This window comes from Cyanistes caeruleus, chromosome 4 (assembly GCF_971803275.1).
Source record: "Cyanistes caeruleus chromosome 4, bCyaCae1.hap1.1, whole genome shotgun sequence".
In the NCBI taxonomy this organism is placed as follows: Eukaryota; Metazoa; Chordata; class Aves; order Passeriformes; family Paridae; genus Cyanistes; species Cyanistes caeruleus.
Window position 1 is genome coordinate 21429451 of NC_141704.1, and position 25205 is coordinate 21454655.

At 41.6% G+C, this 25205-nt stretch overlaps 1 protein-coding gene, 1 long non-coding RNA gene and 1 pseudogene across 2 annotated transcripts in view; 1 reads left to right on the forward strand and 2 right to left on the reverse strand.

Moving 5' to 3' along the window:
- SPAM1 (sperm adhesion molecule 1) overlaps positions 1-1752 on the reverse strand; it is a 35878-nt gene extending 34126 nt beyond the window's left edge. The window contains exon 1 of the mRNA XM_086886964.1: positions 1702-1752. The gene's annotated coding sequence lies outside the window, so the exon portion shown is untranslated. The remainder of the gene's footprint in view (positions 1-1701) is intronic.
- Positions 1-12263, forward strand: part of LOC111922969 (uncharacterized) — a 39008-nt gene extending 26745 nt beyond the window's left edge. The window contains exons 5-6 of the long non-coding RNA XR_002860843.2: positions 10423-10876; positions 12088-12263. This is a non-coding gene — a long non-coding RNA (uncharacterized LOC111922969). The remainder of the gene's footprint in view (positions 1-10422; positions 10877-12087) is intronic.
- A 3853-nt stretch (positions 12264-16116) lies between these two features.
- On the reverse strand, positions 16117-17133 carry LOC111923052 (hyaluronidase-4-like; annotated as a pseudogene).
- Between the last annotated feature and the right edge of the window lie 8072 nt (positions 17134-25205).

Genomic DNA, 25205 nt, shown 5'->3' on the forward strand with positions numbered 1-25205 from the left:
TTGTATAAGGAGTAATTAGTGCTGGGTATTTCTACATCAGATCCTATAAAAACGATGAATTAAGAAGATTTTTGAAGGTGAAAAATAATCACAGACTTCACATGGTCACAAAATATGTTAAGGACAGAAGGCAGGGCAGTTCTGACAGGTCTTGACTCAGCACTTTGCCCACAGCCTACAGAGTTCTCACCTGACAGGGAGGGGATCTGGTGTTAAATGTTTTACTTGTAGGTTTCAGAAAACTGCTTTGCCCCACCTTTCTCAGGATAAACACCCAGATAGGGCACCTTGCTGATGGTTTAGGGAACTTGAGACTTCTTCCTGCTGCACCCAGGTGTTAGGAAAGGTACCTAAGTCAGTGTCCAAAGTTTCTAGTGGATGTAGTTCCTCTTATGCCTGGAGGTCACATCTTCAATGTGTTCTTGGTGATTGACAAAAGAGGATCAAACAGGTCTCTGCTGTGGCCCTGAGGGCACTGATGGCCTTTCTGTGCCTCTCCCCAGCCCATGTGTCCCTGGAGCCCCAGTTTGACCCAGCCTGGGGCAATGGGTCCCTGCCCAGAGATGTTGCAGAGATGCCTGTCTCCAGCCCTGTCTCTGTATGGATGCCTTGCTTCAGCTGAACAAATGGACATGTCCCAGATTAGCACTCTTATCTCCCTCAACAACCAGGCTTCAGGGGGTCAGGCTGCAGCACAACCTGACCCCCTGAAGCAACATTCAGTAAAAATTCTACTATATAACAGTCTGGCTGCCTTGGGGAAATCAAAGGTACAACAAAACTAAAGTCACTCCTACCTATTCAGCACATTATTCCAGCCAGGGTCCTGAATTCCAACCAAATACCTTCCCTATTTTACCTTCCCTCTATTGGTTTCCAAACCTGAAACTACAGTACTAAGCTGTTGAATAAAATGGGATAGAGTTCAGGTTTATCAGCATCATCTGGTGCTCCCTCAGATATTCAGAAGATATGTTCAAAAGACACTTATCAAATCACTATCTGCTGATCAGATAGTTGAGAATTCCAGAGAATGGCACCAAATCATAAATGTTTAATAGGTCCTCAGGCAGCCAGATGGCAAGAGGGGTCAAGTGGTGATGAGACATTGCTAGGAAAACCTGCTGTGTGGAAGGAATGTAGCAGTCTGGAGTGCTAGGAAGTATCTGAGCAGAAGATTTTAGGGATTTGGTAACATCTACAGGCGAAGTGTAAGAATCTTGGTTCATTGTGGTTGCTACCATTCTGCATTTAGTAGCAAGCACAGCAAAACAAATGGTCTTTGTGAGTGTTCCCATATATTAGGACACAGAGTTTTCTTTTATAAACATGAATTTATGCAGACTAAAACCACAAAAACCCAATGCAAGCGGTTTTTAAAACACTCGGTGATAACTTACTTGTCTATGTCCAATATATTACAAGCATTGTGCCCTGTCCCAGGTATCTCCATAGGGTTGTCAGGTGTGGCACGGGGTGCACAGGAGTTCCATATTCATCTGGGACAGTTGCTGAAGGCCAGGCGAGGTGTCCCTGAATCCCACCCTTCACTTAGAAATGACCCAGCTCAGAGAGGAGCAGGCTTAAACCAAAATAAGTAAATGCATACAGAGGCTTTTTACCTGGTTCTGATGAGATCTGCTGCTTACAAGGCTTTGCAGGAGAGAGCTACCAGGACTGTCTGTTCCCAGGCTACCTTACCTTTATACTGTCTGGCAGACATTCAGTTCTTCCAGTCCTTCCCTAAGTGGCACAGAGTGAAGTTTGTGGCACACCACTTATGCCCACACTCACTTGTTACAGCATGTACTCTTTGGCACAGCAAACAAAGCAATCCCAACCTCCTCCCTGCATTTGAGATCAGGAGGGGTGAGGGCCCTTGGAATGCAGACGGAAGCATTTGGTGCTTTGTAAGAGCCGAAGTCCCTGATCATAGATATGAAGAGAATGAAAACCAGCCATTGGAAAATCTGCAAGCTCCTGAAACGGCACAAGTCAGAAATGTGACAGACAGGTGGAGGCTTGAAAGTGAGTTTGTGTTTTTGGCTGACTCCTCTTGACCCTGTGCACCAGGCCTCCTTCGTGGAGCTGGCATGACCCACGGACAAGCAGAGCTGCAGAGCAGTGGCCCTGGGGGTGCTCGGGCAGCCCCAGCACGTTTATGAAACCTCTGCCCATTTGACAGGCCCAGGAAGTCTGAGGGACAGAGCTGCCAAGGAACTGTACAAATTCTGTACAAAGCAAGGGGGTGCCCGCCTCTGTCAGGGTACACAGGCTGCATTCCTGACTCCCCCTTGCTGTGTAGCTGGTCACACAGGGGAGTTTGGTTTGTTGACCCTGTTGCTGTGCTGCTGCGGCAGCTCCCATCTGGAGCACCATGGCACAGGAAGGGACACGGAGCTGCTCAGAAAGCAGAGCCTTGGAAGCCAGCGTGGGACACAGAGTTACCGAGGAAAACTGAGTCAGAAAACATCTGCGGTTCTTTCGAGTCATCCTGGAAAAAGATTTGGACTGCACTGAGTAAAAATATATACTCAGTAAAGAAATTTGGAATAAGAAAAGGCGATGTCACTCTTATATTTCAATCAGCAGACAAATTCACCTTACTTTGGAAGTGGTCCATTCCCAGGAAACATGAGATAATATGGATATAAAAATATTTGCTCATTTCTACACCATCAAATCTTCCACTGAGAAATGAGACTATTTAAAAGATTATCATGTTTTTAAATACAATGGGTTGATCAGTGCTGCAAAGTCTATTTGAGAAATTAGGTAATCACATTCCTCTAGGAATAGATTTCAGTAGATGTGAGACTCTATTCGTAACACTTTTCTGTCTGTTTCCAATTAATATCTTAATGAGCAAGTTTTCTTCAGCAAGCCTCTTGAGGAAACAGCAAATTTTATCTGAAAGGAGAGAAAATTTCTAAAGAAATACATGTTATCTTTCTCCATTAATATTTGCCTTGAAGACTGATTGAAAGAATTTGATTGATCTGGTCAGAAAGATTGAGTGCCTCAGAAAATACAATAAATTTGTGGGTAAGTAACCTATCCCCAAAAATGACAGAACATAAAAAATTTAAATATTTAATGTAAAATCCAGGTACTGCATTCTATTTGATAAATAGGCAAACCATTATAAGTTAAGATAGTCTGCTAAAACTAAAGCAAATTTTTATTTCACAAGTTTGGTGACAACACGAAGAAATTCCTTTTCATGTACTTTAGTTCCATTACGTTGAATTATTTATATTCAATAATGTTTTGAAGAAGAGAGACAAGTAAGACAGTCCTCACAGTGCAGCACACAGGACACTCCTATCTAAAAATCTACTTTTAACAGCTAGAAAACATTCAAGAGAGGATATGATCTAGTTTAGATAAACTACAGCTAAAACAGATAAACTGCTTATAGCCTCACTTGGCAAACTCTGGAAAGCCCTGCTAATGGCAATTCATGGTTTTAGTTCTTTTTATGCAAGTCTGTGATTTCTTTATTTTGAATGAATGAATAAATGAAAGCACACAGTAGAGATGGACTATATGTCATTTCTGGTACCACTCCTCCCAGTAAGCTGCTTTTGCTGGGAACAGATAGGCTCAGGAGTGCAAGAGTGCCATAACTGCCCTTACAAGACCTCTGCCAGTGCCCAGGCACTGAAACAAATGGGAAAGACCCCAAGGGAATCATAGCAGACTTCTGGGGTGAAGGAAGGCCCATTTGTCCTTTGGACCTTCTCTCTGCTCTTCTTGGTGGTGTCTTCTTTTGCAGAATGTACAGTTGCATTGGTTTGTGGTAAGGCAAGACCCTGTTCATCCTTTGGGCTTTGGGCAGCCTGGGGTCTGAGGGCTCTTACCCTGCTCATGGCTCAGCCATCAGCAAAACTGTCTCTTTGGACTACAGTTTGGCTATCTGTAAAATGGTTGTTTAGGACTTTGTAAAGCATTTCAAGATTCATGGGCAGGACATGCTATAAAAGATCAGGAATTTACTGTAAATGTTATGTGACTTAAAAGCCAACTATTACAAACAATAGGCATTAAGCTCTTTTTGATGTTTGGCTTCATGAGTTTTCAGTCATTTCTTCACACCACATAGGTCAAACTGTATGCCTTGATCAGTGGTACAGCATCTTTGGGAAGCACTGGCAACTGGGGCAGAAGTTTTAAAGCCGATCTGCAGAGAAAATCTGCTGTGTCTGAGATGCATGGGACTTGCAGCATGCTTAGAATAGACATGCCATTTTTTGAAAAGGTCGTATTCAATGCTCAGATGTCACTTATCTGATCTCATCTGTAGCCATGAACATGAAAAGAAATGCCAGACTAAATTTTCAGTCAGGAAAAAAATGAGCATGCTTGCAGAAATCCATTTACAAGCTAATCCCAGCCAAATGCATTCCTCCATAAATGAAAATTATTATTTTTTCTGTACTCTATATTTTGCCAGACAGCATTGAAGGAAATCCTCCAGGTATTGAAAAGCAATAATAAGTGTGTAGGAGTTAGCAAAGCTGGTTGCCAACACACCAGGCAAGGAGCTTCCTGATGGCAATCAGCAAGCAGCCCATAATCTCTGGGAGCAGAGCAGAGGGGTCACATCTCCCCGAGGTCTGGGCAGAGTGGCAGGCCAGGGCTGTGAGCACACCCTGCTCGGTGCTGCACCCCAGGCCTGGCTCACAGCCAGTCCCACTGCCCTCGCTGCTACAAAGCTGCCAAGTGAAATTGTTCCTCTCCAACTCTGTTTGCCAAGATTGCACAGGACCAGTCATGCTGATTGTTCATTATAAAGCTCTAATATATGTTTAATGACAGCAATTTTTTATTTTTTTTTTTTTGCAACGCCAGCTGGTATTTTAATAGCCTTAATAATAGCACTTATTAGTAGCATTATTACTTGTTTGTGTAACACTCCACCTTCACTGTGCTATGCCAGCAGGAACTAATGAATGCATTCTAGGAAATTGATCCACCTGAAGCAGATTTCTTTGAGTAAAGCTTTAACTTGAGGGAAATAGGATGTGAGCTAGGTGTGGGAGTGGATAGGAGAGAGATTTAAAGCTCTTTTTGGATTTATAGAATAGCTTCCAATTCCTGCTGATGCAGAAATCAGTTTAAAAATAGGTAATTCCACCTGGGCCATTTGCGTGCCTGCTGCTTCAGACCCAGCCAAGAGCAGCAGACATGCTGAGCAAGCCAAGCTGACGAGAGGTAGGAATCCAAGATGGGGAGATGCCAGTGTGACATCTTGCGAACAGTCTTTTCCATCCATCCTCCATATGACTAAAAAAATTAATAGTAAGAACAGACTAAATAAACCATATTATTGGGCTATGAAATCAGAGGTTTCTGATGAAAGCAGCTCCATCAGCAGCCTCAGATATGCAGACATTGGGAAAACGAAAACCAGGCCTAAGACTATTTTAGGTCGTCTGTTTGGCCTCGAATACTTTGCTTTACTCAAAATAGCTTTCAGCCACAGATTAATGCATGAAGTTGGCAAGATAAAATACTAGGCATATAGACAGAAGAAGCAATTTACAGCTTGCTGCTGAGATCAGGCCCAGCCCCTGGGCCAGTGCTATAGCTGTAAATGATGGCAATAGCTATAAATGTTTTCAAGCTGTTACCCAAAAGATGTTAGTCAGCACCTCTGGTAGAGGTCAGGACTTGGGTGATTCTGCAGAGCATCAGTGGGAGCAGATGTTGGCCAGACTTGGGCTGAGCACTTGTTCAGGTTGGGTACTTGACTTCTGCTATTTGTCATGTACTTGGTTCACACACTGAGCATAGGCACCTTGACAGTCCTACACAGATCATCTTTTACTGGCACTACCCTTCTCCCTGTGCCTGTTTAGGAATCTGGTTAGCATCAGAGAGCTAGTGCTAATTTTAGGCACAGTTACACTAAGTAGGTGCTCTTTGGACTCAGCAGCTCCCAGGATGATTTGTGTAGAGTGTCACTTTGATGCAGTCACCCAGGCTCTTCCTTTGGATCCGCATTGACATCCAATCCTTACACTTTTCCTACCCATCTGATAAGAGAAATTATCCCCATACACAAGTCCCATATGGCTGTATTCCCCTTTCTTGCCTTTCACCTATTTCCTGTCTCCTTCCTTCCTCTACTGCCCTAAAAGCATAAGACCATAGCAGCTACTTTGAGGAGAGCCTGTAATTGCTGCCTGGGCAGCCACTAAAAAGATTGAGACAATTTTCCTTGTCAAAACTCCACCAGAAAAGCCAAGGACTGAACTGGCAGTTCAGTGCTATTTTTCACATACCAGATGAAAAGTTTTCTAATTGATTAACAATTAGCCAGTTCTGAAAGACTCAGGGTCAGACTCACAACTGACATAAATCAGAGAAATCAGAGTCTCTGATTCATTCTCCAAATGATAAAAAGTTCAGCAGGAGCTTTAAACTGTCAATGTTATCCATCCAACAGCTGGCTAAAATTCAGAAAGTTAGCACATTTTCTGTAATGCTCTTTGACATTAAGTATTCCTTATGGGACAGATATAATCAATACAACAGCAGAAGTGAAAATTTAGGGGTTAAAAAAAGATAAACCCCAAGAAAGCATGGATCTGATAAACATAAGTTTTAAGAATAAGAGTCAAAATGCGGAATCAAATTTTACATCTTTATAGATGTGTGTTTGTTATCATAATGAATCACAACTAAGTTTTAACAGTTCTTCTGTCTCTTGGATGGAAGTTTGACATTCCTGTCAAAGTGACTGGAAGGATTTTGCTAGCTGTTGGTGGGGGTGGACTGCATCCCTTGTGAAGCCCAATTCCCCAGCAGGTGTGGATATTGCCTCTGCACACAGCACAGTTGTTGTATTTTGTTTCCTTTCTCTTTTCAGTTCTGCTTCTCAAAACATTCAACTCATTGCTGTTCCAGACAAATGTTCTAATGAAACTAAAGGCCCAGGAGCTGAACAGACTTGGGAGAATTAGAGTGGCAAAAGAAAATGGGGAAAGTTCCAGAATCTGCCTTTTCTCCTGTAACAGAAAAAGACTTTGTCTCAGGAGATAAACAAACATTGCCTTAACTTATCAGGCCATATCTTCTGGGAAGTCTAACCCAGGTATTTCTCGAACATCCATATAGATTAGAAAACTTTTGCAAACTTGGTAATTCTGAGGGCACTTCTTCCTACATTTCCTTCAGCTGACTGACAAAACAGAACTGGCTTGGGGCTGCTGCTCTTCAGTGTATGCATCTTATTTCTGGACATAAGTAAGGCCATACTGTTTTCTCTGTCTGTTTCACATTGTTGGGCAAGCAAGTCACTGCTAGTGAAATCTGTATTATATCAAAATATGACAATGATATATATGATATTGAGTCATATTTCATTTTACAGACCAGAAACTCTAATAATCATTTAGGTAAATGCAAGACCAGACTGTAAATTACATATTTTCTTTAGTTTTCTATTTATTTAAAAATATAACAAAAACGGTTGCTGACATTAATACAATCAGATACTCTTTAATATTTACTATACAATAAATCACAATGCAGAATATAAAGAAATATAAGAAAATGTGTATTATTAAAATAAAAGCACTATATTCAGGAAGTGGAGAAAAGGATTTTACCACCTATAGGAACACCCACTTCTTCCATCTCAGGAGTTACTTGTAAACCTTTTGTGCTTAAGTTGCTTTATGTGAATGGTATTAAAATCTGTACTGCACTCTAATAAAGAGTGGTTTTCTTGGTTGCAGAGGCGTGTATTAGTTTTTATTTCAGAAATGCAGTCTTTTAAACTAAGGACTTTTTCCCTAAATGCTCAGCTGCCATCCTTCCTCCCACTCTCTGGGAGAAACTCACCGCTGTCCCATTTGTGTAACATAGATGGCTCTGACAGATACAGCAAAAAGCTCGGAAAGCCTTTGCCTTCAGTACTGAGGCCATCTCAACGACCTGTGCCTGAAAATTTGGAAGAAGGCTGGGCTTTACTTTGCAAATTCCATGTGCAGAAGGAAACTTCAGAGCTGCTCCAGCTCTAAACAAATCTTCAGGGAATAAAAGTGCTCAAGCCTTCACCAGCCACATCCAGTGAGGGTTAAGAAAAGAGCCACATTTTCCACACTTCTAAATACCGAGAAAGTCACATTTAGTTGAGACTTCATTTTTCTGTAGGCAGTTTGTAGTTTTGTAGGGAAACTGTGAAAACTGATCTGAGTAAGCAGCCTCATTGGCTAAGTTAGAAAATCCTGAACTAAATTTGCAGCCCAGTAGAAAATTCAGGTACCAATTCAGCAGGTTAGGGTTCAAGATATTGTAAGATTTAGATGTAATTCTGTAATTTTCAGAATGTGGCATTCCTCAGTCTTCCATCAGTGGAGCACAAGGTGGAAGTATATGTAAAAAGAGAGAAGAGATATATAATTTGTTCCATATTCTCAGTACAATGACACTGGTGATTAAATTATTCAATATAAGCATAAAATTATTAGTCACGGTTTAGGGTATGAGGACTCAGATCAGTAGTTACTTTTTAATCCACTCTACATAAAAATGGTAATAATAGAAACAAACTCCTATTAATCTGACTCGTTAGGTGTACTTAGGAGCCCTAGTCCATCAATTTCAATGTAGAACACAATTAAAAACAAATGTGAGATGCAATCTGTACAGTGTTTAAAGTGCTATATTTAATAGTGTTATTGCTGAGTTTAGGCATCATTTCAGAGAGTTAAGCACCTGAATTATGCCAAGGCAAATCTACTTTGCACTTGACTGTCAAACTGATTTGCAGAAAAGCCCCAGTCTGGGATTAAGATCAACATCCAGACATCTGGAACTGGTTGAGTGATAAAGAAAAATCCTGACTGTAATATCAATCAGCAGAAATGGGCAAGAAGCTGCAGAATTACCCTTCAGCTGCCTTGAGGCTAAGGCGAGAAAAATAATTTAATACTGAATAAGGCAGGATGGTTGGGATAAGGGCTGCCTCCACTGGATCAGAATTTCTGATTTAATTTGTAAAACTAGCTGAACCTTGCTGTCACATGGATCCGTACCTCCAAACTGGCTGAACATACGAATGAGGTTTGTATGATTGGATCTACATGAAGAAAAAGGCCATGAATTTTACAGCCACTTCATGTTATAACAGCAACCAAGTGCCAGTATCAAACATCTGTCCTTTTCCACGATGAGAGGAAACATGAGAAACAAGAAGATATCTTTGCTAACAAAAGCTGGTGGGAAATGCAGAACACAGTGCCAGAGAATTACTAAAAATGAATGGTCCAAATAACCTGAAATTTAGAATTAGTATCAGATTTCCCATTTGAAAGTGACTCATAGAAAAGCTTGGGAGGGTGATCAGCAGGTAATTATGTCAGAGCAGCTTTCCTTCCGTCCTGTTCTCATTCCTGCCTACAAAACTATTTCAGTAACCTTGGTTGCCTCTGCTAAAAGATTAGATGTGCTGAAAAGTGTATATGGTTCCAATTATTAGTGAGATACTAGCAGATCTGTATCTATTTGTTAAGTTTTTGGTTAGGCAAAACAACATTTAAATTATTCTCAGACCTTATACCAAAAAGTATTGTTAAAATCCAAATCACATAGGATATCTATTTTTTATCTATATGCTCAGCAGCTTATCAAAATCTTTGCCTTATTTGACTAACAAGCACTTTCAGATATTTCTGTGTTTAGGTGTCTATACATACTTCTTTAAAACATGCTTTTGCTTGCAATGCATGCCTTCTGATTTATTTTAAGCATGTTCTAACATGGAAGAGACACCTGTCAAGATCACAAGACCCTCTGGTGTAACTCCCTGGGAGACACCCCAGCTTGATGCTGGGCCTACTGAAACCAAGGCAGCTTACCACTGACTTCACATGGCTTTGGATCAGACCATCAAAAGCACCAAGAGGGTCCTGTGCTTATCTTCCCCCTGACATTTAGTTTTATGTATTATTTCCACTTGATACTGCTAAGAAATGTTAAGTCTCACAAACATGAAAGAAAGAATCACAGCTTGTACTAAAATAGGAGAAAGTATGTTTATTATATTTAAAAGCATCCTTCTCGTGGATGTACAGAGATTACTTAATATTATCACTACCACTCAGTAGCTATAATAACACAAATTGAAGTTCAGTCCACTGCAGGAACAAAAGTGTAACTAGAATAAATATTTCTGCTGTCAATTTCATTACAACACATTGCATTATGTTCCACATCCCACATTGCAAGTTTTAACCATGCAGCTGCTGAGAGCTCAGGTGCAGATTTTTACACCTGTTTTGGTATCTAGCTCGTACTATAAAAAATTTAGTCACTGTATTGGTAACATTTGGTATGTCTAAATCTTAAGGATTTAAGGCACTGAGAGAAACCCATGATATGAAGTTTATGGCATCTGATTCTTCACAGGATGCTCTATGATGGTCAGATCCCAGGAAAGAAATGTGCAAATGCCAGCACACCAGTTGAAGATAGCAAAATGCAGCCAACAGGAAACACAAAGAGAAGAAAACAGAAGTCCAGAAAGTTATAAAATTAGAAATCAGAAATTAACTTCACAGGAGAACGGAAGAGAAAGGATCTGATCTCAGAAGTGCAGCTGATACAGATGTATGGAAATGTATGTCCCACAGCCTGTGTCCAGCCTCAGAAGGAGAGTGATACTAGCAGAGGCGTCAGAAGGAGCGCCTGGTCAGCTTTCCCCATGAGAACAGACCCTGTTGCTGGGGCTTGGGGAGCATCCCTTCACCGTGCACATCCTCTCACACACAGCTACCTGACCCTCACAAAACCATCTGGTCTGCCAAGACTGCTGAGATAGAAACCAGATAAAGCCCAGTGGAGGTGCTCTCCCACCTAAAAGGTGAGCTACAAGTTTAGTTTCCCCACTTCAGTGGATATATTCACTGGGAGAAATCTGGGCCTGCATACTGGGATACCTGGATAGACATTTATACAGGATTCACTAATGCAGTACAGACAGTTGCAAATTTATCATATTCACAGAAGATTTTATAAAATACTGTTTCACTACCCTGTTGTTCTGTTACTGAGTGCAACTGTCTTTCTGTAAGATGTGACCTTAATGGAGACAGCAAGAAAAGTCAAACTAACATCTAATTCAGTGCTGCTCAGAAAATATTGAAACATTTTTTTTCCTACTAACATGTACTTCAGTCCTACAGCACAAGCAAAATGTCAAATGAATCATTTTTACACCCTTCCTTTGAAAAATCCACCACAATCATACTCTGATTTTAAAAAACTGCATTTGTTTGAGAAAGTCATTCCATTTAAAAAAAAAATTTAAAAATCTATAATTTTTCTCACTATAAAAATATGCTTCAGAAAAATTTTGGTAGATATCCTTAATTTATTTTTTGAAAATAAATTGCCTGAATTTAGTTTATATTTTTTTTCTTTTAAAGAAGGATCATTGTAAAGTTAATTAATTTCTTATTGGTTGGCTGTGGTTTGTTCACAGTCTCTCCTAACCTAAATAGAATCTAAAATATTTATTTCTACAATGGAATTCTGTTAAAAAAATAATGGAAGTTCTTCTCGCTTGCCTTCAAGAGCTCTATTAACATAATGTTTGTTCAATGCACAATTGCTTTTCTAACATAGTTATTACAACAATAACTCACTGAGGAAATATGAAGATAATAACATATGTTTAAAGAAGGAAAAGCTGCTAAGAGGTGCAAATTCACAAAGGTCAAAGCCCGATGGGATCTTTAAGGTTCTGAAACAAAAAGAAGTAATAGGAGCAGGTGGGAGTTGGATGTTATGTTGCAAATGTTTGCCTGGATCAAATAGAAAAAAAAGCAGGGAACTCAAAATAGGTCTTACTGATCCCTGTTTTTCATATGGCTATTTGTCTATTTTTTATCCAGTTACACATATTTTAATACAAATACATATCTAATACTCCTGCCTCTAGCACTGCTTATTAATTTTATTTTAAATAGTCATGGCTTTAAAAAACACAAAGACACAATTTGTTTTGGAGTAGAATATATGCATTCTTCTCTCAGTATATATACTAATATACTAATACGTTTTCTTCCTCAGCTCCTGACTGTTTTATTCCCGTTTATCTTATGGAGGGCTCAAAGCATGAACACCTTCATCACATTGACCATGAAAGAGGAAAGCATGAACTTGAATTCACTCAAATGGAAAAGAAACTAAGAATCTCCCTTCATCATTCTTGTTCTGGGAGAATGGTCTATCCAGGAGGGCATCCAGTATGATATGGGCAGACTCTTCCTTTCTTTACAAAGGAGAAAAGTGACCTCGTGCTGTTTTATTCAGAAGCAGCAGTCTTCTGCTGTCCTGGTGGTACCTGACAGCTGAGCAGAAACCAGACTTCTAGACTGCTGAACAGCCTAATCTCAGAAAATGGGATTGAGGGCCAGACATGCTCCTGAAATCTGTGCATTTTTGACTCAGCCTCCAAGGTGCTCCCCTCTCTTTCTGTCCTTTATGGACATTAAACCTCAGGGCACAGCTGCAGGGTTTGGGTTTTGTCTGGCACAATGATACGTTCAGCCCCAGCTGCAGAGCGTGTGAAACTTTTCCTTAGATCCACTCTACCTTTCCTCTTGGCTGACTGATGCCAGCCTTTGATTAAGCAGTACTTAGGGAAGATAACTGCAAATCTGGGGAAGACGGTCTGCAGAGCTCCCTGAATGGTGCTCAACAACTTTAACTTCATCACAGCCAGCTCCTTCATAGCCCTGACAGCAGTGGCAGACACTGTCTCTGCCATTATTTCTAGATCTTCATTCAGTGTTTCTCCTCTCACAATAAATCACTGGTTCTCCAAGGCATCTGTCTGGAAGGCCTTTAAATTGAAGTGTAGATAAGTTGAGGCTCTCCAGGTTCTTTGCCCACATGATGCATTGTCCTGACAAAGATGCCTCCTTCACACCTCAGCTGCTGCTGTGACATTGATAATGTAGGGCTCAAATTCAGAATGGATGAATTTTTGCACCTCTCTGCAGTTGCTCTGTGAAAGGTAGAAATTTTAGCTAACATGAGACTACACACTTTTTATCCCCATTTACATTGTAAAAAATAAGCAAAATGTAAGGAGTCTGCGTTAATTAATTAATCCGGGATAACATAAATCTCATTAATTTAAAGAATTAGTTAGAATTTTTATACAGAAAATATAATCTTATTGAGGCACAAAATACTTCAGCAACTTTCATTCCCCAGGAAACACCAGTGTGTAGATCTTTCAAGAGACCATGATATATGCTAGAAGAGCAAGTGATGTCAGCGTGGCTGTGTGGTAAGACTGTGGGTGTCTGGAGCTGATGGGGAAGCTCCAGAAGCTTGCCTTTGTCACTTGACTGGGGTGGAAGGAAGTTCACCCTCCTATTTGTATTGATTCTGACAGAGACTACATCCAAATGTTTAAAAAATTGGCTGAAGTAATTGAATTTCCTGAGGACAACTGAACACTTATTTTCAGCCATTCATTCTCATGCTGGCTGGGTTTTCTATACTATCTGCCAGGAGAAAAACAGCCCAGAACATCCATTTCACACAGCTTTAAGGAAAAAGTCTTTTTTTATGACAAAGTTTGATATGTGGCTTTCTGAAAACTGCAGGACATGGCAGAGCCTCAAAAATCAATCTTTGATTTTAATGTGGCTAGGTCTGATATGTAGTACAAAACCTCTCCATCTGATCTCAACAGCCTGCTTTATTTTTCTTGCCCACACACAAGGACAGTTCTCATAACCTGACAAAATGCAGAGCACCACCAACTAGACCTCGTCTGGTGTGCTAATCACACTCTAGATAATTTCCTAGTGTTTTACCCAGCTGGAAGGGAATTTGACCAGGATGATAACTACTGAGGAACAGTCTCCCAAAATGCCTGTTATTAGCCATTGGCTCCCTACTACTGGCTGCCTATGAGCCTCACAAGAGGCTTGTTAGGCCAGGAAGAGCTGACCATGTTCCGTGTTGTCCTGACTGGAGGACAGCAAAGGCTGGTTAAGCAGTCAGCTCTGCTGGTGCCAAGTACTCAGGACTGGTGCAGTCAGATACTCTCTATTAACAGGATAAAAGAAGATCTTACACAATGCATTTAAGTCAGGCTAAGGTTTACCTCTAAGGAAGTTAAATTCATACCTCACCAAATAACAATGCCTGCAGCTCCCAGATCGTTCTCTCCAATAGTGTTAAAAACATCTTGCTACAGTGAAAAGAGTAAAGATATCACTGTCAGGTTAATTCAGCATTTCACAGCCTTTCTAAGAAACCCAGTGGTATGTTATGTGGCCTTCTTAAAGACTAGGGCTTCATTCTCATCCACATGAACTATATTTTATTCTGGATAAAGGTTTGTTGTCTAGACTACAATGAATATTAAACTAAAATTGCAAACTTAGGTACAGGGTGAGATGTTGGTAATAAGGAAGTGAATTAACTGGGGGAAAAAAAAGTATTTTAATCCACTTTGATGCAAAAATTTAATCACAGTTATTTGATAGCTCATCAATTACTAGAAGCAACTTAAATCCTTTCATTAAAGTGGGATTTTTTACCCAAGAATTTCCCAAAACATTACCTCAAGTCTCTTTTTGTTGATAAGGGGAAAGAGAGAGACATTTTGCAATGTCAATCAGTTGTTTTCCAGTCCCTTTCCAATTTGAAAGCTATGGTTCCAAAGGCATGCATTGTTCTTGCTGCTTTCCCTAGGAGCTCACTCAGATTCTTATAAAAACCTAGCAAAAGCAACTGTAAATAGGCTCACACTATGGGAGGGAAATATCAGGATTGTGCAGGCTTAAATGAAAGAGAAAATGCAACACTTGAAAAATTTTAAGAATTTCAGTTACAATATTCTTTTAAATTTACATTCTTTCTAGTTTTGTTCCAGAGAGATGTCTTTCACTGACCTGATCACAGAGCAAGCTGTAAAGAGAAGGCATTTGGTGCTTGGATATTTATCCTTAATTTGAACCATGGCTAAGGATCAGCAACAAGTGAATTACTATGCCATAAACACAGAATTTGAAAGGCCATTGATAAGCAAGTGACTCCCTAGACATCACTGAATTAGGGGATGTACATCAATAATTGACTTGATGTGAAAAAACTTCAGAGATATGTTGCCTGAAAGGAGAAAAGAGGCAGGAACTGGGCATAAAATGGCAAAGAGGATGCAGCAGTTATTGATGTCTGTCTACCCTCTCCTTGCAAAGCTAAGGAAGAGCAAGCTAAGTAAAACCACCAAGGCAGGTGTCTCTGTCTCCTTCAATGTCTTCAAGACCAAGAGAAGCGAAGCTCCTTGCTGGGAAGTGCAGTGGGTGAGTAATGGCAGGGATAAGGGAGTGGTGAGACCTCATAGAAGAGGGAGCTAATGCTCCTTCTCAGACAGGATGCCAACTTCAGATTCAGTACCTGGGATGAAAATTCAAACATAGCCTTGAAAAGCAAATGCAGCTCACTTGCTAAACTCTGAAACAGAGAAACTGGGGTCTGCTGCTGGTGCAGGCACTGTCTACAGGTGAGAACAGGACCAGGGCAGTGACAGACAAATCATGCTGCTATTTCAGAAGAAGTCTACTGCCCTCATGCATTCTGTGAGGATGTCCAGAATCACACAGAAAAAGCCTAGGGTAATGGTCTTCTCTCAGAAATACTGTTCTCTGTGTGTTTGTATGTATTCAACAGATGGGAGGAGTACTCCTCTGTTCTGGGGCACCATTGGCCTGGACCAACATAGGTATAATGGGACTAAATTAAATGGTTTTGAGGTGGAGGCATGCAGAAAGACTGTTGGTTCCAATTTTCCATCCTTATGTACAAAGAACAAGTTGCTAACATCTCTGCCTCAGTTTCCCTTCTAAAAAAAGGGCAGGGAGTGATTACTAGTGATTAGTGATAGCATACCTGACCATGAGGGAGGATTAATGCATTAACAGACTCCTATGTACTACACCAAATTTCTGAAATCCTTTTAATGCATTCAAATGCTCTCTTGAGTACAGCCTAGTTAGGAAGTAAAGCAAAAAATAATAATTTTTAAAAAGAAGTTATTCAAAGCTGTGTTTTTCCTTCAGAACATTGTGCTCTTCAAAGCAGGTGGATAATTAGCATGAACCAGCAGAGCAGGCCCAAGTAGGAGGTTTTCCATCCTGATGCACCATCTGCAAGAATGGTTAAAGGATAAATACAGCCTACATTCTTCCAGCAGAAACTTTCAATACATAGAACTAATAAAGGCTCCTCTCTATAGCCTAGTCAGGTATACACAAATACAGGTGAAGCATAGTCTTGGGATGCCATGGAGGAAGGAGCCCTATGGATTTATTCAACCTAAACTGAGAGAAGTACAAAATACTTTTGACTGTTTCCAAGGGGTTTCTAAATGTCAATGGAAAGATATAGGGCTGCAAAGCTATTCCAGAGACTGGAAAATTCATTGTTCCTCAAAATGTCAATCTCTGGGCAGGAACCAATATAGTTCTAATCATGGAAACCGTAATTATGACAGTCAGGGTATAAGTAGCATTCCCACAGGCCCTTTGGTTTGCTTTCCATTGCTTCAGAAATGCTTTTTGCACTTTCTTCAAAGGAAATTGTTAACATCCAAGATTTAACATCATTTGCTGAAATATTCCCTTACATCTCAGTTATGAGTTTCCTGGACTTTCCCCTGTAGACCTCTTTTGCACCACAGCTGCAGGCCCACTAAGGTCACCAAAGTGCTCAATCTGTAAGTGCTACCCCAGTGAAGACCTCAGCTGGGATGTAACAATTAATGCCATGCCTTTTTTTTCTGGATGGGTTTGAAAACCAAAGTTTTAGGGTATGCCACCATTAACTCAGATTTCCTGTGATGTGCCTGCCCTCTTCCTTTAGCTAGGGGGCTTCAAATCCTGTAGAATATTTTCAAGTTCAGTGCATTGTACCTCAGGAAGCACAGTTCTGTCAGGCATTCCAGGAGTCTTGAAAGGCTTACTCTCCCAAACTGGTGGTCAGGCTGATTTTAAAGCAAGAGAAGTGCAGATGAGTGGTATGTGCAGCCATGCCAGGGGCTGAAAAGTGAACAATGCATAACTGCATTCTGTTTCAGGGAAGTACTTTCATAACATAAGAGATGACATTGGACAGATCTCCCAGTTTGTCTGTAGAACATAACAGAAGAGTATTTATTCCATATATAAATATATGAATTGGCATCAGTCAATTCTAAGGCATCTACCATGCTAATACTGCAGAAAAAAGGTGAGCACAATCTAACCCAAACAAAGGGGGAAATTCCCAGCCAAAGTAAACTGGTGTAATTCTGGAAGCCAGCATACTTTTTATGTTTCCAGCATACTGGAAGCCCGCATTTACTTTTCTCATCAATTCACCGAGGGTGTTGCCACCACTTCAGTGGGCCCCAGGATATCTCAGTGGCTGTTGCAATGGAAAGCCTGATGAAGACATGGTTTCCTTATCATTCAAGCTTTCTCTATAACAACCAGAGTAACTCTAAAATCAAACCTTGGCTTTTATCACCATCTTCACAATTTAGTGAGCATCCCTGGAGTGTCTGGTGCCAGCCAGAGACACTCCAAATAGCTCTAAACAAGCACACATATCTCATTGTCATTGTGCAGTACCATAAAGGGATCCAAGTTCAAACCCTTGATAGCAATAAAGCAGATACATGAACACTTGCTCTGAGCTATTTATTAGCCTTGCTACACTATCACATGCAGCTAGTGCCTTCCAGACCATATCCAGTCCGATATCTCTGCACAGCACTGCAGTGTGCAGTGTGGGCTTTGTAGCTAAGGCCTGTGCCACTACCACAAGCAGCATCATTAATCACAAGGTCCCTACAGCAAAACCTACATACTTATACGTAAGAGAGAGAGAGTTGTATGATTTTCCAGCTCCAAGATCTCCCCTGCTTTCAAAACCCTGGGAAGATCCCACTCACCTATACAATCAACCATCATGGATTTATATTTGAGTTCTATTGTTCTTCTTCCTCAGTCTTAGCCTACTTTTTTATGTCTCCTGGGATTGTGACCTACTGGAGGTGAGAATCATGGGTGTCATATGGGCAGCCAGGCTTTTAGATGTGTACTGCTGGGAATAGTGTAGCTATGCTATCCTTCCTTTCTCTCAAAACTGAAAAACAGTAGGAATATCTACACACCTGAGGTACTTTTATGGGCCTCCCCAATCCCACATTTTTCTGGTTTTTTAGGGTAGGCCTAGCATAACTTAATTTCATCAAAACCATCAACATCCAAGGTAACCAACCTAGGCATTTTCAATAAGCCTTTGATGGTTTTAGGGTATAGTCTTCTGACAGTGTGAGACACCAGCTTGTTTTGCAGCACACAAGGTGTGCCTGTTCCTCCTGCTGACCATACACAGGACCAGTGCAGTATGGGGCAGACACTACAGAATTCAATGTTTTATCAGAGAACCTCACCCCGTGAGACTCACAGTACATAGCAAACCCAGTTTTCCAAACTCACTACCCACATACCCACAAGTGCCAGCATTACTGAGCTTTTTGGAAAATAGTGTTAAAGAAAATTAGCCTGATTTGCCTGATCATCTCTCAGAAGGCATATACTAGAAATCAAACTTGGCAAAGCTACTCAGGGCTTGTCAGCATCAGAAAGAGGCCAAAATGAATTTCTCACCAAAAGTCTGCACAGGCAAAGCTGGAAGAAGGTGAGCTTGCTCTTTTGAGGAGACAATCAACAAAAGGACCACCTTCAGAGAGTCAGGCTGTCCCATAGCTGCAGAGAGATGGAGGAAAAGGACAGGGACCTCCTGCCAGCCCATGCCCTGCTCCTTGCACCAGCCCATGCCTGGGATGAACATGTACTTCTGGCTTTCCAGGAGGGTGCCATGAAGGCTGCAGAATTGCTGACCAGTGGCTCTGGCAAAAAAAAAGAAGGAAAATGCAGACCTTGCTGTGCTGGGGCACTATTGCTGAGCACTGCTCTTGCAGTTTACAGAAAAACTGAGCTGTAGCAAAATCCTGCCAGAGGGCAGCAAATCCCTACATTTTTTTGTTTCCCACATATTGCGATTCTGAACAGCAGCAAGCTGAGTTTCCCCCATGGGAGCTGTACTACCATCCTGCCTCTCTGCTTCCACCTTTGTACAGTCTGGTCCAGGGAGGTGTCACTACCTGTGCTGAGCACATCCTCAGGTGATTTAGGTCCCATTCCAGGGAGCACTTCCCTGGCAGGACCTCTGTCACTTGGCACAAGCAGGCCAGTGCTGTGCACTGGCAGGCGCCCATGCCTTAGGCCACCTCATGGCATCATACCAAAAGCCAGGGGGCTCAGCAGAGGCTGCTCTTCCTGGGACCTGCCTAGCAGTGGGATGGGGGAAGCCTCAGCTCTCCCACACTGTGGGTCCACACACCTGCTCAGGCAGGACTGGGGCACAACTAGCCCTAGGCTTTACTTTCTGCTGGATATAATGATTTGCTGCTCCAAAATCCTCTGAGCTGGCACATGGCAAAGTATCAGCAAGCTGAAGAAAATAACAAAAATAAAAACCAGCAGCAACAACCTAACAACCACAATAATATCATTATAGGTTACTGAAAACTGCAAGGGAGTGGAAGACCACCTTGGCCCCTGAGAAAAACATTTCCTGGGGAACTTAGCACAGAAAGGAACTTGTAGGATCTCTATTGCTAAGGAGGAAACGGTTGCTCTTTTTTATTCATTGACTTCTGACTTCTAATTTTATTCCATTTGCTGCATTTAGCCACACTACACATACATGCTCCATCTGAGAGCAGTCTCTGAAGTCACTTGTTTGCAACATGCAGAAAGGATGTGCCCAAGCACTGCTCAATATTTTTCCCTTTCCCTGGATTTTTCAAATTAGCTTCCAGTTGTGCAGGATTTCTAAAAATTATCCTGCTCTTTTTGCTTGGTATTTCTTTCACTTGTATCTATCACAGTTGACAAAACCCAAAATACCCTTTCTGCTAACTAGATTTTCCTTTGGCAAGGGGAGCACAGAGGCAGCCCTTGTTAGTGTCCAGCTGACTGTGAAAATGCAGAGTGGACAGCAATTGCCAATACAGAGAAAGTAGAAACTGTGTATCTTTACTAGGCAGCAAACAGCTCTAGCTAAGACTAAGCAAAATCAGCTTTAAAAAGGCAGTTTTGAAATGAAGTCACATAGAGAGAAGTACTTGAACCAGAACAAAAGATGCTGCTAAAAAGAAAATAGCCAGTGAAATGATAAGAAAATGATTAAGCATTCACCAGTTGATATAAACCCTGTATCTCTCCCCCCTGATTAATCTAGAGCACAGGAATGCATTTTCAAGATTGTCATCCATCTTATAGCGGAAAACTGACTCCAGTGATGTTCCACTATTCATATCAAGGGTTTAGAAAAATTAAAAATGATGAATAAAGAGAATATTTTCTTTCTACAACAATATGGCATTGAAAGGGTTCAACCCTGAAGGGCTTAAGCCAGGCTGTTTCAACAGGCAAGACAGTTGCCAAATACTCTTATCAAAGACAGGAATGTTTTTTGAAAGAAGAATTTTCACACCCACGGAGATCCAATAAAATCCCTGGATTTTTACAAAATAATCCTTTTGTTGGCTTTTTATCAGCAAAGCTGAAGTTGATACACTCAGAAGTCTGATGATGGAATGAGTGTTTTTTCCAGTGGAAGTCATGCTTTCAGCAGTGAATCTTGCTGTCTGTGCTGGACCCAGATTTGGTGGCAATGTGCTTGGGGGGCTGGTGACAAAGGAAATGACCTCTAGAGCCACAGAGCCTGCAGCAGCCTCAGGGGGGTGGTGGTATGGCAGGATGCACTGCTGCTGTCTCTACCTTCCCTCATATGCATGGGGGATTATTAGATCAAGGCAACCTTTAGTGATTTGCCACTGAGTGTCTCTGTTATGTTAGTAAATGCAGGGGATGGAATATACGGGATAACAGATAATAAAAATTGAGAAAATGATGATAAAAATGGGTGATGGATAATAAAAATGTCATCTCACAATTACCTGCCTGTGACAGTAACAATCATGGCTGATTATAGCCAAGACTCAAATTGGTTTAGTACCGTGATCCTGATGAAGGTGCTATAAAACCTGAGCAGCATTAACTGCTGAGGGACATTTCAAAATTAGAGCAGGGCCTCCTCAAAATGCTACTAATTCAAGTATGAATCTGATGCAATAGAGCTATTTCCCTAGCACTGTGAGGAATGAGTTGAATAATGAATCAAAAGTTAAAATGCTGAATTATTGGAAGGCAATTTTGTAGTAGAATTTAACTTATTATGACTTCTGTGGGACTTTTAGACACAGGAGATCACATTTTAGCAGACAAGCTACAGCCATGCATTGGACAATCATTTGGCCTCTATCATCTTAGTTCCTTTTGCCCCTATAGCAATTTTTTCTTATTATTTATATGAAAATACATGCATTCTGGTGGCATACTAGATAGCTGAACTTCTGAATCTAAAAAATGTCCCCCACTTCTTGCTGCATGAATGTCTCTCATCTGTATACAAATCACACCTGACAGTGGTCCAGCCTGGGAGACTAGACTCCTATTTAGTCCCAGCAAGAGGCAGATGGTCTGATGGTTTGATTTAATGGCCCACTGAAACATCCACAGAAGCAGCCCTTATGCTTTCTTGTGCTTTCCTCATGCTCTTGATGCCAGTGCTGGGTCATTTTCTGGCATACACTGAAACAATCACAAAACCTCTTTGGCCCATGCCCAGCCTCACAAGGTGCTCAGTGGTCAATACCAAAATTTTCCACCTGTTTTAAGCCAAAAGGCTTTCCAGAACTTGCCTTTTCCAAAGACAGTAGCCTTTACCCTTGGAGCTATATTTTGCATGCTTACACTATAAAGTCAGCACAGTGGCCTGAGTTTTAAAACAGCCTGAATGGGCTGCATTGCTACTCAGTTGTCTTCAGGGGGTATAGCAGATTAAAAATTATGTGGATTACAGCATGTGCACAGCCAAGAAGTTTCACATTCTTTGGGGGTACATCAGCCTCAAGACATAAAAACTGTGTTGAGGAGCTGGCTTCAGCTAGCTGCCAGGATGCCCAGGTTTCCTGCCACACTGCTCATTTACCTGTAGTTCAAAATATCCAGACTGCAAAGAGCAGGAGATGGGGTATGTGCACAGAGGACCCCAACCCAGCACAGCCAGCCGCCTGACTTCAGGCTGAGTTAGGAAAAATGTAGGAGCCCATTTAAAAGCATCAGAACTTCTTGGGCTCTCCCTCTGCCTCTCTTACTCCTCACAGCATTTTAAATTGAGCTGAATTGGTTCTTTTGAGAAGCAGCCTTCCTCTCTGCCCACTTTCCTGATGCAATTGTAAGGCAAATCCCAACTGAAAGCTGAACCAGTGATGCTTAATGTTCGGAGCATGTTCTTCTCATAGAAATTAAACAGGAGGCTAGCCCTGTGCAGCTGAAAGGAGCTGACTCTCCTCCCACCACCCTTCCTGGGGTCCAGCAGAGTTAGTGTGTATTTGAGGTAGGGAAAGATTGGCCCCCAAACTGAGCAGAACAAGCACCCACACGCACAGTGGAATGATTACAGCTTGCACTGAGCACCAGAAGATATGGGTGACATTCCTCTCTTCCTACTCCTACAGAATAGCTGTAACACAACAACAACAACAAAAAAACCCACTTGATTTTTTTCATCCCCACCAGCTGAGCATTAGATTAGAGCTAAATGTTAGTGTTGCACAAAATACTGCCATTCAGTGTTGTCAGTCTAAGGGATTATTGCAATAATTTTGAGCCAGGGGTCATGTAAATCTTGGTAAGCCTCATGTATGGATGGAGACTTGGAACAAACCTGATGATCCTCTCTCAGTGGCCATGCCCCTGTACTGCCTTTCCATCTGGCTCTCATCAGCTGTCACAGGACCTGCTGCCTCACTGCAAGGAGCACTGAGGGGATATTTTCAGGAACTGCTACTGACAGTCCTTACAGCAGCTGGTGGGTGCTGGGAACTAAAGGACTAAGGCCAGTCTAAAAGGAAATTTCCAAGGGTGAACAAAGCAAACATGAATATTTCATGCCTGCTTTTCAGCTACTCCAAGTCTGTGATGATAAACCATCTTACAGCAGATGAGGTTGTGTCCCTTTAAGAGTGGAGAAATCCAAACAAAATTAAAATAGGAGATTGTTTTCTGGTGAGGTTAGTGTGAAAAGTGAGGTAGCTCTACCACTCAAATTAGCATCTTCAGTGAAATCAGGTTGGCTTATCATTAGTTTTTAGCCTAAGTATGCTCAGACCTGAGAATTGCTGCTGAGATATGAATGCAACAGTGGTGCTTACACATCATTACTCCTTCTAAATTGAGGTGTATCAGTACCTGAATTCTTATGGGGGCCCAGAGAGAGTTTGTCTCATTCCTCCCTACTTCTAGGTTTAGAAAAAATGCCCAAATTCCACACCATAATGTTTGATGTTAGACACTTAAGAAAAGAATACTTGTCTAAGGGGTAGTCCAAAGCTTCCAAAGGACTTCACTGCCTGCCTGGATTAATTAATCCCATGCAAAGAGCATCACTGTCCATTGTAGGTACTCAAGGTCTCAAGGTGGGATCTTTGAGCCCAACTCAGTTTTACAAAGCTTGAGGAAGCACCTTTGACAGAGCAGTGAGTGGCCTGCACTGGCCCTGCTTCTGTCCTGTCCCTGCCAAGGCCAGCTTGCATCTCATCTGGGGCCAGTGTTCCCCCACCCCTGGGTCCCACTGGAGGACAATCAGAATCACCACTAGGGCCTGTGATAGGTGTCCCATATAGGGAAATCCTGTATCAAACTGCCCTGCCAGTGCTTTGGGTACTCCCTGTAGCCACAGAGCCAAGGCAGCCCAGCAAGGGAGAGGCAATACCTGACAGGGGCCTTTTTTATCACTCCCGTGGGAGCCGTGTGCAGAATGGAGAGGCAGATTCCCTGGGCACTGAAATGCTCACTTCTCCTCATGACGGGGACAGGCAAGCGCAGCACACATGGAGGGCAAGGGGAACAACACAGGGTGAATGCAAGTGTCAGCTAAAAACCCCAGCTGTCCCCTGTGTATGTGAGCCACTGACCACATTGCTGTCCAGGAGGGAGGCTTCAGCCCTGAAAGGTTTCCACAGCACACAGGGCAAGTGGACACAGAGACAAGGTAGGGAGCACCTTCAGCAGAGGGAAAAACGAAATGCTTTATGTTCTGCCATGCAAACTCAGCTTTGGAAGGAGTAATACAAGAAGTGCTCTTAATAATCTGCTGTCTAATTGACTGAGAGGGTTATTACTGCCATGAAAACAAACATCATTTTTCCAAAAATTGACCATAAATATCAGACTTCTTGACTGTCTGAGATAAAATAGCAGGACTGATGCTCTAGGCTGCTTTGTTTTCACAGACATTGGAGAGCACCTTAAATAAAACTAGGAAAGTTCTTGCTGTAATGGGAAAATGACAAAGGAACTCTGACTTTCTCTGAGAAAACAGGCTGCCAGTGTGTTAAAATATCACCCTAGTCAAAAAATAAATAAAATTTTTGAAGAGGCCAAATTTAATGTTGAAATAGAAGCAGACACGTAAGTGAAGTTTAAAATACTGTTGTTTGAAATTATAGAAGTCTGCTTATTTTTCTCTTGTTAGATGCTGTTAGCTTCCTGTATAAAAGGGGTTATATAACAGACATAATCCATGCAGCAGCTCAGGCCATACATGCCAGACTATAAGGTTACGCAACTGCTCCAAGCTTGCTCCTGCCAAGCAGAAAAACAAAGTTTCACACCCCTCAGAACTGTTCTACTGCTTCTGAGTCAAGCTCACAGACACATGCATCACAGTATGAACATGCATACTGTCATTTACATGTGCACCTGGATATATATGGATATCAACACCCGTTCACAGAGCCCCTTGTTTTCTTACTACAGCTTAAAAAAGGTATTCCTTTTGAATCAGAAAAATGCCACCATGGAATTACTCTGTTGACATTCAAAGAGGGATAATCTCATATGCTGCAAGTGTTAAAAGCAGGAAAGTTAACTCTCTAGGTTAAATCAAACTTAATTTGGGAAGCCACCAAAGGAATTCTCCTCTCCTTCCTAACAGGACCTCTAGCTGCTCCTTACTGCCTTGTGCTACGGTATATGGAA